We start from the raw sequence: 19266 nt of genomic DNA, 5'->3' as shown, positions 1-19266 counted from the left end.
GAGAGGTACTACACACTTCTAAACAACCAGATCTCAAGAGAACTCACTCACTATCACAAGGACAGTACCAAGGGGGATGGCGCTCAACCATTCATGAGAAATATGCCCCCATGATCCAGTCACCTCCCACCAGGCCCCACCTCCAACATTGGGGATTACAGTTCACTATGAGATTTGGGAAGGGACACACATCCAAACGACATCCGTAACCAACCATCAGATTTGCCTAGGACAAACAGCTTCCTGGGATGTAAGACTTTAAGTTTGTTTTTCTGTTTGTTTGTTTGTTTGTTTGTTTGTTTGTTTGTTTGCTGAGATGGGGTCTCATTCTGTCACCCAGGCTGGAGTGCTGTAGTGAGATCTTGGCTCACTGCACCCTTGACCTCCCAGGCTCAAGTGATCCTCCCACCTCAGCCTCCTGAGTGGCTGGGACTACAGGCATGCACCATCATACCCAGCTAATATTTTAATAATTTGCAGAGATGAGGTGTCACTATGTTGCCCAGGCTGGTCTTGAACTCCCGGACACAGGTGATCCTCCTGCCTCAGCCTTCCAAAGTGCTGGGGTTACAAGCACGAGCTACCACAACCAGCCAAGAGTTTAAGTTTTAAAACTGGGATGATCCCAGCCTAACTGGGATGATCCCAGCCTAACTGGGATGAGTTATGGCCTACCACCTCATGCAAGGCCTTGCTAAGAGAGTTACTCTCATCTCCTCCTGGAGTCCTCACAACAACCCAGAAGGTAGGGCTCATTGTCCCATTCTCCAGATGAAAAAAGCAGAGGCTCAGATGAGAAATGACTTGCCAGGGCCACAGCTGCCAAGTGGTGGAGCTGATTTTCAAATCCAGGTCTGGGGTTATGGGAGGTAAACGCACTTGATACAAAACCTTCGGTGGTCCAGGATTCTCAGCATTTGGATAGGATAGAATGGAAGCAGAGAGGAGGTGGGTGACTCTGACTCAGTATCAAGGCCCTTCTCTCTGGGGTTCTCTGTGTCAAAAATAATATTGTCCTTCTTTTCCATGAAGGTTTGAGACTTGGGTTATGGTGTCAGCCCCGCCCCTAACTTGTTGGGTAACCTTGAACAAATCACTTGCTTCTCTGGGCCTCAGTTTTTCCTAACTAGAAAATGAGAAAATTATCTTGGATCCCCTTTAAGACTACATTGCTATAAAGGAGGCTTAGAGAGCAAGAGGTTGAATTGACTCTTTGCTTTACAGATGAGGGAAATTGAGGCCCAGAGAGAGAGGACTAAGTCTTGCATTTGCACTTGACTATGATACAGGAGAATGTGGTCAAAACTGAAAGAGAACCAGAGCCAACATGAAAAAAGATACAGAGAGGCAAAGAGATATACACAGAGAGAAGGAGGATGAGTGAGAGTCAACTGTTGACTTTGTTTGGTTTCTGGATCCAGCCATGCCTGAAGTCTACTTGGACTTCCTAATAATTAAGTCAATACATTTCTTCTTTTGCTTAAGCTAGCTTGAGTTGGGTTTCTGTCACTTACAGTCCTAAGAATTTATATCAGTTTCTATGTCCTTCCATTGAGGGATCCAGGGATACGTGTATTAAGTAATTAATTAATTCATCCATTCAACAAACATTTATTAGCATGCACTCTGTAGTAGATAATGCACGAAGGGCACAGTGTGGATATAGCGATAAACAAGATACATTAGGGCCTCAAAGGACTCACAATCCAGTTGGGGAGGCAGATAGGAAAATAAATGAGTGCGATGGAGTGAGATAGAAGTCTGCAGAGAGAAAGAGAGACAGAGAAACCATGTATCAGAGAACGAGAGGGTGAGACACCCTTAGGGTGGCCAAACAGGCCAGCAAAGAGATGGAAACAGCGGTGTACCTCTCAGAAATGATGTAAAATGCGTGGGCGGTGGGGTGGGAAGAGGTGAGGGGGCAGAAGGAGGAGGAGAGCTCTGTGGTTGGGGCCACAGTGGATTCAAAGGTGGATTAGCACCTGCTGTGTGTTTAGTCCTGGGCGGACCGGGGTATTTCCATAGTGAAGAAGACACGAGAGCAAGTTCTCCATGAGTAGGACCTCCCAGGTTGGTAGGTGGTGCCCAAAGCCCACAAATAAGGGCACTGGGATATGATGGGGGCTGGGGAGAAGTCTGTCTGTTGAGATCCTAAGGGAGTGGTCAATTCTAAGTGGGAAAAAGGATGTCAGTGAAATTTTCTTATGAATATCTATGTAAGGCCGGGTGCGATGGTTCACGCCTGTAATCCCAGCACTTTGGGAGGCCAAGGCGGGTGGATCGCATGAGGTCAGGAGTTCAAGACCAGCCTGGCCAACATGGCCAAACCCCATCTCTACTAAAAATTTAAAAAAAAAAATTGTATTGTAATCCCAGCTACTCTGGAGGCTGAAATAGGAGAATCACTTGAACCCGGGAGGCAGAGGTTGCAGTGAGCCAAGATCGTGCCACTGCACTCCAGCCTGGGCGACAGAGCAAGACTCTGTCTCCAAAAAACACAAAAATCTAGGTAAGCAGGGTCTTTTAAACAGAGGAGGGTGGGCAGAGATGGGTGGGGTTTGGGGCAAGATGGACAGGAACATGAAGCCATTGGCACAGCCAGTCATGTCTGGATGTCTGGGCAGCAGAGTGGCCCCAGGCAGGCAGACTGGGTGCAAATTCTACTCTGCTGTTGCTTCCTGTTGGTTTTCCTCAAAACAGATCCTGTGACAAGGATTTGGGTGCACATGGTTTATCTGGGAGGTGGTCCCAGCACGTTGAAAGAGTGGGGATGTGAGACTGGGAAGGGAAAGAGGTCAATATGGGTGTGTTCGTGAGCAGGTAACTGGAGCTTATCCGGCTGAGGACTCAGAGAAAGGGCGTGCAACATTGTCCCTGCAGGGGACGAGGAAGCGGGACTCGTCCCCATTGATTGAGGGCTGCTCCTGAGGTTTGAACTCCGTGACTTCTGGCCTGCCCCTGCTGGCTGAGCAACCTTCAGGAGGCCAAACAATGCCCTCGGGTGTGGCATGTCCAAGAGCCGTCTACTGGTGACCCCCAGGGAAGATGAAAGAGGCAGCAGAGCACCAAAAGCAGCTGCCTCGGCTTCTTGCCGGTTGTGTACACTTAGCTTCTCTGTGCCTTGGTTTTCTTGCCTATAAAATGGGGCTGAAAATGGTACCCCCCACACAGCAATCATGAGGATGTAAAATGCTTAGCACAGGGCCTGAGACATGGCTCCGAAAATGGCAGCTAGTTTGGTTTCTAGAGAACTATGAGTAGCTCTGCATGGCTGGAATAGACAGTGCGGGTAGCAGGGGCAGCAAGAGTGAGGGGGGAGGGGGAGCAGCAGTGTCATGGGGGGGCCTTGATTGTCAGCACAGGTAATGAGGTCTCAACCAGAGCATGGCTGACATGGTTTGGATTTGTATCCCTGCCCAAATCACATTTTGAATTGGGAGAGGGGCCTGGTGGGAGGTGACCATATCATGGGGGCAGATTTCCCCTTTGCTGTTCTCGTGATAGTGAGTGAGTTCTTGCAAGATGTGATGATTTAAAAATGTGTAGCACTGCCCTCTTCGCTCTTTCTCTCTCCAGCCACCATGTGAAGAAGGTCCTTGCTTCCCCTTCACCTTCCGCTGTGACTGTAAGTTTCCTGAGGCCTCCCAGTCATGCCTCCTGTGAAGCCTGCAGAATGGTGAGTCAATTAAACCTCTTTTTCTCATAAATTACCCAGTCTCAGGTAGTTCTTTATAGCAGTGTGAAAACAGACTAATACAGTGGCTGAGGGATGCTAGGGAGGAGGACGAGTGAGGAGGGCTGCTGGGTGTGGGGCAGACAGAGACTAGGATGTTCAGGATGGCTGCCCTCTGGCCCACCAGGACATCCCTGAGTCTGGTGTTCATTCACACAGTGTCTCCATGACTTCTCTGTACCAACCACTTTCCAGGGAGGTGGATCTCAGCCTGAAAAGAGCTCTTTGTGCAGGCAGGGAGATAATACTTGAGCAGAAATAATGATAATTTGGGTAAAACCCATCAGAAAGCCATCAGAAGGAGGCACAGAGGGTGAAGGGAGCTCAAGGGGAGGGAAGCATCACTTCCAGATGGAGAGGTCAGGAGATGCTCTGGAGGACAGGTATTTAGGATCTTGGCCTTATGGGAAGGATGACAAGATAGGCAGGTGAAGTGAGGGTGAGGTCCAGCCTAAGCAAAGTCAGAGAGGTGGGAATGTACAGGAGGTGCTGCAGGTGGGTCAGTGGCAGTGGGTCAGTGACTGCAGCCCCAAAACCCAGACCTCCCTGTGGAACTGTCTTTGGGATTAAAGTTATCTTGGCTTGTCCAGTTCAAGGCTATATTTGCGTGTAAAAGTTTGATGTGCATGGTGTAGGTGAAGCCATGGGGAAGACAGCTCCTCCCCCTCCAAATGCCAACAATGTATATTAGCACAAGCCTATAGGAGTGTGTTGAGTTGGGTTCCCCAGAAGCAGACAAGGATATCTGTGCAGGTGGTGTATTAACAGAGCGCTCCAGGCCGGGCGCAGTGGCTCACGCCTGTAATCCCAGCACTTCAGGAGGCCAAGGCAGGTGGATCACGAGGTCAGGAGTTTGAGACCAGCCTGGCCAAGAAACCCCATCTCTACTAAAAAAAATACAAAAAATTAGCTGGGCGTGGTGGCAGGCGCCTGTAATTCCAGCTACTCAGGAGGCTGAGGCAGGAGAATCACTTGAACCCGGGAGGCGGAGGTTGCAGTGAGCCGAGATTGCCCCATTGCACTCCAGCCTGGACGACAAGAGTGAAACTCCATCTCAAAAAAAAAAAAAAAAAAAAGAGTGCTCCCAGTGAAGACTGGTGAGAAAGTGCGGGAGGCAGGACAGGAAAGGGAAGGAAGCCCAGTAAGATGCATTGGTTATTTATTGCTGCATAACAAATTAGCCCAGACTTAGCATCTGAAACAACAAGCAGTGATCATCTCAGTTTCTGTGGTCAGGAACCCAGGAGTGGCTTCACTGAATGGTTGTGTCTCAGGGTATCTTAGGAGCGGGCAGTCAAGGTGTTGGCTGGGGCTTAATCACCCCAAGGCTCAACTGGGAGGCCTGGCGTGGTGACTCACTCCCATAATCCCAGCACTTTGGGAGGCCAAGGCAGGCAGATCGCTTGAGATCAGGAGCTGAAGACCAGCCCGGCCAACATGGTAAAACCCCATCTCTACTAATAATACAAAAATTAGCCATGTGTGGTGGTGCATGCCTGTAATCCCTGCTACTCAGGAGGCTGAGGCACGAGGATCTCTTGAACCTGTGAGGTGGAGGTTGCAGTGAGCCAAGATTGTGCCACTGCCCTCCAGCCTGGGCAACAGAGCAAGACCCTGTCTCAAAAAAATCAAAGGCTCAACTTGGGGAAGATCCACTTCTAAACTCACTCTTGTGAGTGTGGACAGGCCTCCAGTCCTCACTGGCTGTAGAGACATCAGTTCCCTGCCACTTCAGACGGCTGAAGTATCATGGCATATCATATAATATCCTATCATAGCCTATATCATATCATATCATGTCATGTCATGTCATGTCATGTCATGTCATATCATATCATGGCAGCTTGATTGCCCTAGAGAGAGACAGCCCTGAAAGGGAGAGAGAGAAATAGAGGGCCACCCCAAGACAAAAGCCATAGTCTCTTTTTTTTTCTTTTTTTGAGATGGAGTCTTGCTCTTGTTGCCCAGGCTGGAGTGCAGTGGCACGATCTTGGCTCACTGCAAACTCCACCTCCTGGGTTTAAGCAATTCTCTGCCTCAGCCACCCAAGTAGCTGGGATTACAGGTGCCCGCCACCACACCTGGCTAATTTTTGTATTTGTAGTAGAGATGGGGTTTCACCATGTTGGCCAGGCTGGTCTTGAACTCCTGACCTCATGATCTGCCCGCCTTGGCCTCCCAAAGTGCTGGGATTACAGGCATGAGCCACTGCGCCCAGCCCCCCATGGTCTTTTTATCACTTAATCTTGGAAGTGACATCACATCACAGCCTACACTCAAAGGGAAGGGATCACACAAGGGTGTGAGTGCCAGGAGGCAAGCCCCTTAGGGCCATCTTAGAGTGTACGCCTGCCCCAGTGAAACATTCAGCAAAGTCCCAGCCTCAGCCACATCCCACAGGGAGCTCTGGAGTGTAAAACAGTCTCCAGGCAAGGAAACTGGGCTTTCACACTCCTGTCCCAGTCTGTTGTTGACTAAGTCCCCCAGGGTGGGGCTTAACAGCCAGGCATTTCAGGTTCGTTCCATGGACAAGGCAGCTCCAGTAGCTGAAGAACAGGCCTCCAACGAAGGTCACAGGCATGAACTCTTCTCTTACAACAACGCATGGCCAGGCACGGTGGCTCATACCTGTAATCCTAGCACTTTGGGAGGCTGAGGCAGGCAGATCACTTGAGGCCAGGGGTTCGAGACCACCCTAGCCATTATGGGGAAACCCCACCTCTACTAAAAATACAAAAATTAGCAGACCATGGTGGCCCACACCAGTGGTCCCAGCTACTCAGGAGGCTGAGGCACAAGAATCACTTGAACCCAGGAGGTGGAGGTTGCAATGAGCCGAAGTCGTGCCACTGCACTCCAGCCTGGGCAACAGAGCGAGACTCTGTCTCAAAAAAAAAAAAAGCACACAGAGGTCGGGGGAAGCACCCCAAATGTAAAAGATCCAATGGGCTCTAGAGAGAGCATCAATAGTGTCCCCTTAAAAGCGGGTAATTTGGAAACATTTACCAACATCAAGAATGCCTGTATCCTTTAACCATCAACCTCACTTCTAGAAATTTCTCTTACAAACTCACTGAAGAAACAGCCTGAATATCCATTAGTAGGGTCTGGTTAAGTAAATTATGGTCTGTTCATATACTGGATTATTATACAGCTGTTAAAAGAACTAATATGGGCCGGGCATGGTGGCTCATGCCTGTAGTCCCAACACTTTGGGAGGCCGAGGGGGGTGGATCATTTGAGGCCAGGAGTTCGAGACCAGCCTGGCCAACATAGGGAAGCCCTGTCTCTATTAGAAATACAAAAATTAGCCATGTGGGGTGTCGCACACCTGTAATTCCAGCCACTCAGGAGGCTGCGACAGGAGAATCACTTGAACCCAGTAGGCAGAGACTGCAGTGAGCCAAGATCACGCCACTGCACTCCAGCCTGGGCAACAGAGCGAGACTCTGTCTCAGAAACAAACAAACAAACAAACCCTAACATGAAAGATCTCCTAGACACATCATTAAGTAAAAAAAGCAGGGTGTAAAATATTAACTGTATTGGAAACAAAGGAATTATTTGTGTATATCTGGACTTGCAAAGGAATGGGAATTTTCAGGTGAAATAAACAATACGTTATTATTGGTGAAAGGGAGACTGACAGCCTGGGATGGGAGGGAGACTTTTTCATCTTATGTCTTTAGCAATAATTGAATATTTAATTGTGTGCAGTGGCACAATCATAGCTCACTGCAGCCTCAACCTCCTGGGCTCAAGTTATCCTCCCAGCTCAGCCTCCTGAATAGTTGGGACTAAGGTACACACCACCATACCTGGCTAATTTTTAAACTTTTTGTAGAGATGAGGTCTTGCTGTTGCCTAGGCAGGTCTCAAACTCCTAGCCTCATGTGATTCTCCCACCTCTGCCTCTCAAAGTGCTGGGATAACAGGCGTGAGCCACTGCACCCTGCATTGCAATAATTTTTTAATCGATTTTTAAACAAAAGAGAGAGTGAATCTGGCAACTCAAGTCCCTAGAAGCCACACATATGTTTGTGACTCTTCCTGTCACCTGTTCAGTGCTATGGGGGCCCAGCAGCAGTGGTTTCTGACCCAGCCCAGAGTTGTCCCTAGGAAAACTGGTTTGCTTCAATGAGATTGTATTGCCTGTCTAATTTGTTTCTGCTTTGTGTTTTATAATTTACTCTGAAGATTATATTGTATTTTTTATTTTACTCTAAATTTTTTACAATAGCCGTTGGCCAAAAGCATTAATGATCTGATTTTGAGAGCTGTGTAAATTACCAGCCTGCACCAGCCCATTTCTCTCTTGCCCTGTCTAGGTTGTCCTCCCCAGAGCCCCCTCTGGAGATCTGAGGAGCAAATCCAACCCCATGACTCCCACCTCTGCTGAAAGCTGCCATGGCTCCCTACAGCTCTCAGCATAAGCAATAACAATAAGAGCACCCACTCATTGAGTGCTGACTACAGCCCCAGCCCTGAGGCTCGTGCTTTACATGGGTTATTGCCTGGAGATTTCACAAAAGCCCTGGGAAGCAGAGATCATCTAAACCAGCAGTCCCCAATTTTTTTTGGTACCAAGGACCAGTTTCACAGAAGACAATTTTCCCACAGAATGGTGGTGGGGTGGGGGAACGGTTTTGAGATGAAACTGTTTCACCTCAGATCATCAGGCATTGGATTCTCATAAAGAGCACAGAACCTAGATCCTTCACGTGCACAGTTCCCGATGTGGTTCGTGCTCCTATGAGAACGAAATGCTGCTGCTGATGTGACAGGAAGTGGAGCTCAGGTGGTGATACTCGCCTCCTGCCATGCGGCCCAGTTCCTAACAGGCCACAGACCCGTACCAGTCTGTGGCCCCAAGGTTGGGGACCCCTGATCTAAATGATTTTAAAGGTGAGAAAACTGAGTCACAGAGAGGTGGAGTTATTTTCCAAGTTTACACAGCCAGGATCTGGCTGAGCCCAAATCTGACATCCTACTTGGCTCAAAGGGCTGGATCTGGGTTGAGAAAGCATAAATGGGGCTGGAGAGGCCAGTAGGAGCAGATCGCGAAGCACCGGATGCTGAGGGTGAGGATAATGGGAGCCAGAGGAAACAAGGACCCTGAGTCCTCTGATATCTGTTTGGAACGATCTTGGGTGCCCCTTTCAAGACCTGCATGGTCATTTCCCTCCAAAAAGTGTTCCCTGCTTTTGTAGTCCATGGTTATTCATTCATTCAACAAATTCACGTGCCGGACGCTGTTAAGTTTAGGGACACAGACATGGTCCCACCAAATCAGACAAGGTCCCACTCTCCAGGAGCTCTAAACTCTATACTCTAGGAGTATAAACCAACAGTGACAATTCAGAGATCCATGTTTGGGTTAGAGGAAGCTCAGGGAGCCGGGGGGTTGTAGAAGCGTAAAGGAAATATCCAAACAGTCTGGGGAGAGGGGTTGGGGTCAAGGGAGACTCCCTAAGCAGGTGCTGCCTCAGTTCAGCTCTGAAGATGGCAGATACCAAGGTGAAAGGAGAAAAAGGGATAGGAAATGGGGCAGAAGAAACATTCCGAACAAAGGGAACAGCATGTACAAAGGCCTGGAGGAGAGATTCTTGAAAGAAGAGACTTGGCCTGAGTTGTCGTCTGCCAGTTCCCCAATGCCTAGAACACTGTCAGGCACACAGTGGATGCTTAATAAATATCAGTTGAGTAAATAGAGCATGGCATGTGCAGGGGGCTGCAGGTGATTCAGGGCAGCTAGATGATAACCTGCAAGGCAAGGAGAGATCATGCAGAGGCTGGGGAGTTCCATAGGGGCCAGGTTAGGAAAGGTCTGGAATAGCAAGTTTATAATTTTGAGCACCAGAGAGCTGCTGACGGGTCTTGATTTGGGACAGGGGTTAGCAGGGAGGGTGCTTCATTGGAATGGTTTTGAAAGACCCTCCGGTTCAATATGTGGAAAATGACCTGGGAGGGGCCAGGCGTGATGGCTCATGCCTGTAATCCCAACATTTTGGGAGGCCAAGACAGGATTGCCTGAGCCCAGGAGTTCGAGACCAGCCTGGGCAACATGGCAAGACCCTGTCTCTATAAAAAATATAAAAATGGGCCAGGCATGGTGGCTCATGCCTGTAGTCCTAGCTACTCAGGAGGCTGAGGTGGGTGGATTGCTTGAGCCCAGAAGTTCAAGGCTGCAGTGAGCTGTGATTGCATCACCGCACTCCAGCCTGGGTAACAGAGTGAGAACAAAGAAAGAAAGAAAGAGAGAGAGAGAGAGAGAGGGAGGGAGAGAGGGAGGGAGGGAGGAAGGAAGGAAGGAAGGAAGGAAGGAAGGAAGGAAGGAAGGAAGGAAGGAAGGAAAGAAGGAAATAAATAAGCTCAATACCCCAAGCAATGCCTGCAACTGAGGATTCCTCCCAGGGAGACCACAGCCCATTGGCATGGCTCAATAGTTTGTGAACTGCAAAATCCAGTCTGGGAAGCTGGTTGTGTTCATCAACCCCACCTGCCCATACTGCTGGAAGACCCAAGAGATCCTCAGTCAATTGCCCATCAAACAGGGGCTTCTGGAAGTAGTAGTAGTAGCTGTCGATATCACAGCTTACTAACCACACCAACGAGATTCAAGATTATTTGAAACAGCTCACAGGAGCAAGAACGGTGCCTCGAGTCTTTATTGGTAAAGATTGTACAGGCGGATGCAGTGATCTAGTCACTATGTAACAGAGCAGGGAACTGCTGACATGGCTAAAGCAGATTGGAGCCCTGCAGTAACCACAGAGCAGGCCCCATGCTGATGTCCCTCCTCAAGAGCTGGATGGCATTGCAAATGATGACATCACTTCTTGGTGGATGAATTTGGGGGCACAAACAGCTTTTTTTCTTCTTTTGGCTCAGTATTTGAAAGTTGATCAACTTGTTCTTAACCACAGGGCCAAGAAGGTTGACGGACCATCTTGGTTTTCTTCTGGATGCGCTCTTTGGTTTTCAGAAGACTGTGACAAGTTCTGGCCTAGGATTCGCTCACTGACCCTCAATTGTTCTTTCTCTTTGGCACGCATTTCTTACTGTTCCCCATGTGTTGGCATGCCCCTACCTCTAAGCCGGTGTTTTTCAACTATGTTTATCCAGACTCCTTCTCCACAATAATGAATCCAGTTGGTTTTCTGCTACTGCCCATTAGCTGAAATAATTTCGCTGCTTGACTTTATGGAGTTGGTGTTATTAAATTAGTGGGTATTTTGAATGTGCTCTTTCAAACTACATGCATCTCTCCACTCAACCCCACCCCATCCCATCCTGCCTTGAGAATCACTGCTCTGAACCAGTGTTCTCCACCTTGTCCTCTCACAGATCTCATAGGAAATGTTCAACAATTCTGTGAAGAGTCTCAGGACCCAATTGGAGAAATATGAAAAGTTAAGCTTAGTTGGTCTTGGTATCACATGGATCAGAGGCATAATTGCAGAGGCTGTGATTATGTGGGACACGCTGTTATTTAAGATGGCTATCCAGATAATACTGAACACTGTGTATTTATTTGATTTAGAGTACCAACAAGAATTAAAGCACAAAATGTAAAATATCTGAGGAAAACTTACAGCCCCCACCCCAAGAGTGTATCTGCGAAAGAGCACCCCACACTTTGAAAACTAAGAATCCCTTATCATGAAGTTTGCCTGTTCTAGAATTGTAAGATTGTTAATTTCCTTCTTCAGTCTCTAGTGAGAACGCTTAATTTATTTTCTAATAAAAAAATACCTATAGATTGAAAAAAACAAAAAGAAAATGACCTGGAAGGGACAAGGCTGGAGGCAGGGTGACCAGTGAGGAGGCTGCTTCCATAATTCAGATAAGAAAAGATGATTTAGAATCTCACTTCTATCTTAGTCCATTTTCTTTTGCTTATAACGGAATACCTGAAACTGAGTAATTTATCAAGAAAAGGAATTTATTTCTTACAGTTATGGAGGCTGAGAAGTCCAAGATCGAGGGGCCACATCTGGTGAGGGCCTTCTTGCTGATAGGGACACTTCACAAGGACCCAAGGTGACACAGAACATCACAGGGAGAAGGGGCTGAGCATGCTAGCTCAGATCTCCTTCTTCTTATAAAGCCACCAGTCCCTCTCCCATGATAACCCATTAATCCATTAGCCCATCAATCCATTAATCCATAAATGGATTAATCCATTTATGAAGGCAGAGCACTCACGACCCAATCACCTCTTAAAGGCCCCACCTCTCAATACTGCCACATTGGGAATTAAATTTCAACATGAGTTTTAAGGGGGCAAATACTTAAAACATAGCACCTTCTAACCAGCTACAATACTGCCCAGCTGCCCATTCAGGATTACTGAGAACCCCAGAATCTTGTCCAGCCCAGTACTGTCCTCCATGTTGACTCTCATTAGCAAAGAGGAAGTCCAGATATCACCTAGGTCTCCTGGAACTATACTCCTAGTAATGCTGCCAAAGATGGCACTTATGTCCAGGTGAGCATACGGTCTTTTTTGTACCTTTCTAATTATCCAAGGTATATCGGTATATCGGTCATTGTCCCATTGGATAAATAGAAGGCCCTTAAGATATTTCAAGCAGAGAGGGACTGAATGCATAAAATTTATTACAAAATTGTTGGCCAGGAGAAGCAGAAGAGCAAACAGGAATAGAAGGTGGCACCCAATTATCAAGAAGCTGGTACACTCCATGCTTGGCCCACAGGCCAGCACTCACTACTGAGCTGCTGCAGGTGCTGCCACTGCCATTGAGCAGGAGCCACTCCCATGGTCACCACTGGAACCACTGACCCTGCTGGAACCCACACTTGTCTGTGGTCAACTGAAATTGTCTACTGCTACTGCTACCATGTTTCGTCTCTTGCTAGAACCTCCCATTAGCAGAACCTACTGGTCCCAGCTGATGAGATCATCTGACAAATGTAGTTTGCAGACTTCTAGCCCCCACAATAACTGCAGAGAATGGAAGCCATGAGAGCCATCAGCAAATAATTGGTCCACAAGGTGTCCTCAGTCAACAAAGCAAATAATTGAAGAAACCCTTTGAAACCAATAAAACAGAAGTGGATGAATTTCTGTCCCTGTAGCACCAACATGGGTGCCAGAACAAATCTTTGAGATGGATGAGCCTGTAGGACCAAGGTTTTCTGAAGTTTAAGGAGCAGCAAAACTCTTTCCCCAGAAGTGACAGCTATATATGTCTGTCCCAGAGAACAGCTCTCGTGAGGCCAGGGAGGGGACCTGTGGCATGCACATCCAAATCCTTCAGAGCAGCCTGCTCCTCCTCTCCACATTCCTCTTGACAACCCCCAAAGGCATACACAAAACCATCTGAGAAACCGATGTCTGCCCAGATCTAAATTTATGAAGTTGACTGAGTAATGACGCAGACAGGCTAATACCATTGAAATAATTAATTCCTTACAGTTCCCAAGACAAGGGGGCATGCCACGCCATGCAGGGCCACATGGGAATCACCAGGATTGGTCAGCAGGCAGGAGCAGGAGCAGCTACAGCCTACAGGTTTCCTTGGGAAAGGCAAAGCAGGGTAAATGACTTGAGGATAGTTTGAATAATTCTGGTAGGTGGGAAGCATAAGGGATTTCCGTAGTTGTCTGGTGCCTGGCCCTGGGTTTATTTAGGACAGTGAAAATGATGCCTTGGTGCAAAAGAGTTGAATTTGATTTGATTTGATTTGATTTGATTTTTTTGAGACACGGTCTTGATTTGTTGCCCAGGCTAGAATGCAGTGACACAATCACAGCTCACTGTGGCCTCGACCTCTCAGACTCAAGCAATCCTCTTGCCTCAGCTTCCCCAGTAGCTGGGACCACAGGTACGTGCCACCACACCTAGCTCATTTTTAAATTATTTATAGTGACTGGGTCTCCCCATGTTGCCTAAGCTGGTCTGAAATTCCTGGGCCCAAGCAATCCTCCCGCCTCAGCCTCCCAAAGTGCTGGGATTACAGGCATGAGCCACTGCACCTGTCCTGAGAGTTAAATTTTTTAAAGTGGTTCAGAGCACGGACTCTGGATCACAGGGGAAATGTTGGCCTTGTGATTAATGGATGCCAAAGAGACAAGAACAGAATCTAAGAAAACACAGACAGGAAACCACTTTGAAATGACTAACCTTGTCTTATTCTCACGCATACACCCATTTTACAAATGGAAAAGGGAAAAGGACCTCCCCAGAGTTTTACACTGAGTTTGAGTTGAGATGAGGACTCAGGCCACCTCTTGTCTTCCAGCCCAAGCCCCTTTCCCTGGCTCCTTTAGGCTGGTAAGTGTTGGGAAGTATTTGCAAAGCTAAATAAATATTTCCCTTTTTGCTCTATGCTCCCCATGTTAGCTGTCTGCAATGAATCTCTAGTCCCTGTCAGCTTTCTTGCCCCCACGCACCACATGAGCCAAATCCTCTAAACACCACCTCTGCAGTAGGGGTTTCAGAAACCATTCTGGAACTGCTGTTTGTCTAAGAACCAGCTGTGCATGGTAGAAAAAGCACAGGCAAAATGAATGTACTAGAACTACATGTACCAACGTGTCTTCATCTCAGGATTATGTAAGTCCAAACAAGCAAGTTGCAGAATGACAGGTCCATCCGAGACCCTTGCTCATCAGGACTTTTCTGTCCCCCGTCTTAGAGAATAGGTTCCCCCTGCCCCCATCACTCACACTCTGCCCATTCCCAGTGTTCTGTCCCTCAAGTCTCAGCCGTAATGTCCCTTCCCTAGAGAGGCCTTCCCTGACCACCCCATTTCAGTTGCCTCCCTGCAGATAATGTCTCTCTACAGCATATGTTTGCAATAGCAACTATTAGCTCGTTTATCTCCCCACTGTCTGTTAGCTTCCTGAGGGCGGAACCATGTCTGTCTTTATTTCAACTTTATTTCCAGTGCTTCAAACACATAGGGCACTCAATAAGTGAGTGTTGAATGAATGAATGTGTGAATGAATGAGAGTAAGCTCAAAGAGGGGGAATTACTCAAGCCAAGGCTCCCCCGCCCCCACCCGTGGGCTCTTTCCCGAGCCCCTCCCTCCCCAGGAGTTCAGGCTCCAAGATGGGTTCAACCTGCCTTGGAGAGCTCCCTGGCCCTCTCTTTCCCTCTGTCTGAAGTTTCCCATCCCCCTGAAATGGGAGGGCCCAGGAGACCTCCCCACGACACCTGCCGCTGGAGAGCGTTCTCCCAAGGGAAAAAGGACGGGGGGCGGGGTGGGGGGACCTCCCCGCTCCACGACGTCCTCACACCAGGCCCTGCAGGGGGAGGGAGCGCGCGCAGCCCCCACGCCCACCGCCTCTGCGAAGCAGCCACTGCAATCTGCAGCCTGACCTCAATTAGCCCGGTGCCTACGCGCGCCAATTACCGCGTCAATCACTGCGCCGGCTCCTGCAGAGGGGAGGTGGGGGAAGGAGGAGGGGAGAGGGCCTGGATAAGAGCAGCCCTGGCCGCCCTGGACAGGCTGAAACCGGTCTAGACCTGGGGACGCCACTGCTGAGACCCCTTTCTCTCCTCTAGCCCACCTCAGAGCTCAAGGGATCCCTCTCATCCCTCTCATCAATACTCCGGACTCATTCCAGATGGACTCCCCCACCAAACACCCACTCACCTCCCCATGCTCCACACTGCTCTGCGCAACTGTGCGTGCCTCAGTTTCCCCACCCACTAGATTGTAAACTCCGGGAGAAAGAATTGGTATCTTTTCTCTTGTACACCCTAAACACTTAATAGTAAAAGTAAGATAAATACAATAGCAAACCTATTATATGGGAATCAAAGTAATACCCCGGAAGAGAGGAATCTCCAGTGCCTGAAACACGTGAGGCTAAAGTAAGATGTCCAGGGAATTACGGAGGATTGGCAAACAGTAAGCGCACCGTAAATGCTGTTTTCACCTCCCTCCATTTATTCAAACATCTGATGACACTGATGCAGGACAGGCAAGTCCCAAAATTGGGGCTTAGCCTAGAAGGATTCTTGGCTTCACCCAGGAAAGAATTCAAGGGCGAGCTGGTTGTGTTAGTAACTTTTATTGAAGCGGCAGTGTAGGCAGCCACAGAGGCAGTACTGATCCTTGCAGAGCAGGGCTACCCCATAGGCAGCGTGCCCAGAGTAGCAGCTTAGAGCCAGTTCTGCACTCGTATTTATACCCATTTTTAATTATACGCAAATTAAGGAGCAGTTGATGCAAAAATGTCTAGGATGAGGATAACTTCCGGTTTGTCCAGTGGTTGCCATAAAAAGGGTCAGTAACTTCCAGCTGTTGCCATGGCAATGGTAAACTGACCTGGCGCACTGGTGAGCATATGCTACAGGGTGATGCTTTGTTTGGGGAAGAGCTTCCATCCCAGATCTGTTTTAGCTAGTCCTCAATTTGGCCCAGTGTCCAAGCCTGGCCTCTGGAGTCTAGTGCCGCCTTCTACCACAACACTATCTCTGTGCCAGGCTCTGGGCTGGATGCCATGCCAGGGACCCAACCAGGAGGCTGGCCTGGTGCACACAGGAGGTCATGGTCAGCTGGTTTTGAATCGATTGTTGAGGTTTGTCTTCTCCATATCCTCATTTTTCAAGCCCTGATGCTTTTTTGACCTTGTAAAATATGAGATGGAGGCACGAAGATGGGACCAAAGATTGAGACACTTGGGTCTGAGCTCACTAAGGAGACAAAAGTTCCAGCCCCTATCCTTAGGAACATCCTGCTCTGCAGAGCAGAGAGTCAATTTTTTTTTTTTTTTTTTGAGACAGAGTCTTACTCTGTCACCCAGGCTGGAGTGCAGTGGTGCGATCATAGCTCACTGCAACCTCCACCTCCCTGGCTCAAGCGATCCTCTGTCCTCAGCTCCCTGAGTAGCTGGGTCCACAGGTGCATGCCACCACGGCCAATTAATTTTAATTTTTATTTTTTATGTGGAGATGGGGCACGGGGTGGGGAGTGTCTCTCTAAGTTTCTCAGGCTGGTCGCGAACCTCGGCCTTCCAAAGTGCTGGAATTACAGGCGTGAGCCACCAGCCTAGCCGGACAACATCCTGCTGACTGTGCAGGACAAAGCTGCCCTAGTTAGGTCTCCCCAACACTCTTTCTGTGTTCCTTCTCTGGTGCCTTTGGAACACCTCCCCTCGCCAACTCCCTGCCTCTGGTGCAGCTGTAACCATGAGGCTGCCCCACCATGACTCCAGCTGACCATTTAGAGTCCCCCATCAGCCTAGCCAAGTGATTGGCCCAAGGATGGACATGTGACCCCAGCAAAGCCAATCAGAGTTTGCCCTGGGATTGCTATAGAGAAAGACGCTCTTAGGGTTGCTGAAGCGGGAGATTGAGTCAGGGGTTGCTGGTGGCCGCTTTATTGGCCATAGACAGAGCCCGTTTGCATAAATGAAGCCAAGCCTGGGAAAGATGGGGAGAGAGACAGAGACATTGTTTGAGCCCCTGGTTCTCTCAGTTACTTGACACAACCAATTGAATCTTGCTCAAGGCAGTGGAAGTTGGGTTTGTGTCAGTTGCAACCAAGAGTCTTTTGCCTGTTTGTTTTGAGACAAGGTCTCCCTCTGTCACCCAGGTTAGAGTGCAGTGGTGTGATCTCCACTCACTGCAACCTCTGCCTCCCAGGTTCAAGTGGTCCTCCCACCTCGGCCTCCCAAATAGCTGGGACTACAGGCACATACCACCATGCCCAGCTAATTTTTCTATTTTTTGTAGAGACAAGGTTTTGCCATGTTGCTCAGGCTGGTCTCAAACTTCTGAGCTAAAGCAATCTGCCCACGTCAGCCTCCCAAAGTGCTGGGATTACAGACATGAGCCACCACGCCCAGCCCAAGAGTCTTTTACTTTCCAGAATTTCTACATTGGGCACATCAAATTATTATTATCAAACACATAGACAGAGATGCTCTTAGAAGCTCTCAGGTACAAAGGTGATGTCCACCATTTTCTGTTCATTTGTGCTTTTATATCATTTCTACAGTAAGTATTACTTTTGTGATACCAAATAGCAATTGTTTTAAAACATACTTTACCTATGATTTTGGGACATAATGATGAGTCCCAGAAGTAGGTGCTGTATGTTTCTGTTCATGCAACGTTCACGACCAGGCAAACTGGGTCTATTAGTACCAGAGGTCAGAAGGGTGGTTACCTCTGGGGGGATGTGGAATGGGAAGGGTGCAAGGGAGCCCTCAGGGTTGATGGAATCATTATCTTTACCTGGGTAAAAGTTACACAGGTATATGCAAATATAAAGAGTCATTGGCCAGGCGCAGTGGCTCACGCCTGTAATCCCAACACTTTGGGAGGCCAAGGCGGATCACTTGAGGTCAGGAGTTCAAGAACAGCCTGGCCAGACATGGAGTGAAACCCCATCTCTACCAAAAAAAAAAAAAAAGCAAAATATTAGCTGGGCGTGGTGGCACGCACCTGTAATCCCAACTACTCAGGAGGCTGAGGCAAGAGAATTGCTTGAACCCAGGAGATGGAGGTTGCAATGAGCCGAGATCACACCACTGCACTCCAGCCTGGGTGACAAAGCAAGACTCTATCTCAGAAAAAAAAGGAAAAAAATGTCATTAGGTTGTATTTAAAGAAGTGTATATTTTACTGAGTATGTACTATACCTCAATAAAAATTTTGGAATAGAATAACATGTATTCATATCTCTGGATACCTTATAGCTCTACAAAGCTCCCTCACTTAGCCCACTATCCCACTCAAATTTCACATGAAGAATAAGAAATTTTTTCTTTATTAAGATTCTGGTATACAATAACAATAAAACAACTTATGTTGCCAAGCATGATGGTATATGCCTGTAATTCCAGCTACTACAGAGGCTGAGGCAGGAAGACTGTCTTCGCCCGGGAGTTCAAAACCAGCCTAAGCAATACAGCAAGACACCTGTCTGAAAATAAATGAATACATAAATTTTTTTAAATAAGTAAATAAAGCAACTTACGACCAGGTGCAGTAGCTGACACCTGTAATCCCAGCACTTTGGGAGGCCGAGGCAGGTGGATCACCTGAGGTCAGGAGTTCAAGACCAGCCTGGCCAACCTGGTGAAACCCCATCTCTACTAAAAATACAAAAGTTAGCTGGGTGGGATGGTGAGCACCTATAATCCCAGCTACTAGGGAGGCTGAGGCAGGAGAATACTTGAACCCGGGAGGTGGAGGGCTGCAGTGAGCTGAGATCACGCCACTGCACTCTAGCCTGGGCAACAGAGCGAGACTCCATCTCAAAAAAAAAGAAAAAAAAAACTTAAGTAAAAAATTAAAATAATTGTAGACAAGATCACGGGGGCCACAACCTTCTCCCGTCACCACCTCTGGGAAGCCTTTCTCCCTGTGAGACCCTGCAGGGATTCTCACTGCCCCCACGACACTACGACTATGGCCGAGTAGAAGTGAATCAGTCTGGCAAACCTGACAGAGCTGCATCCTCCTCAAACAGCCTGGCATTTGGAACAGAAAAGCCCGCTTTCCCAGCAAAAGTGATTTCCAGTATTAATGGGTGGAACCTTCTCC

At 48.2% G+C, this 19266-nt stretch overlaps 1 pseudogene; it reads left to right on the top strand.

Moving 5' to 3' along the window:
• Nucleotides 1–10167: 10167 nt before the first annotated feature.
• LOC106634183 (glutaredoxin-1-like) lies at nt 10168–10501 on the top strand (annotated as a pseudogene).
• Nucleotides 10502–19266: the final 8765 nt, after the last annotated feature.

This window comes from Pan paniscus, chromosome 21 (assembly GCF_029289425.2).
Source record: "Pan paniscus chromosome 21, NHGRI_mPanPan1-v2.0_pri, whole genome shotgun sequence".
Lineage (NCBI taxonomy): Eukaryota > Metazoa > Chordata > Mammalia > Primates > Hominidae > Pan > Pan paniscus.
This window is presented reverse-complemented; position numbering and strand designations above follow the sequence as displayed.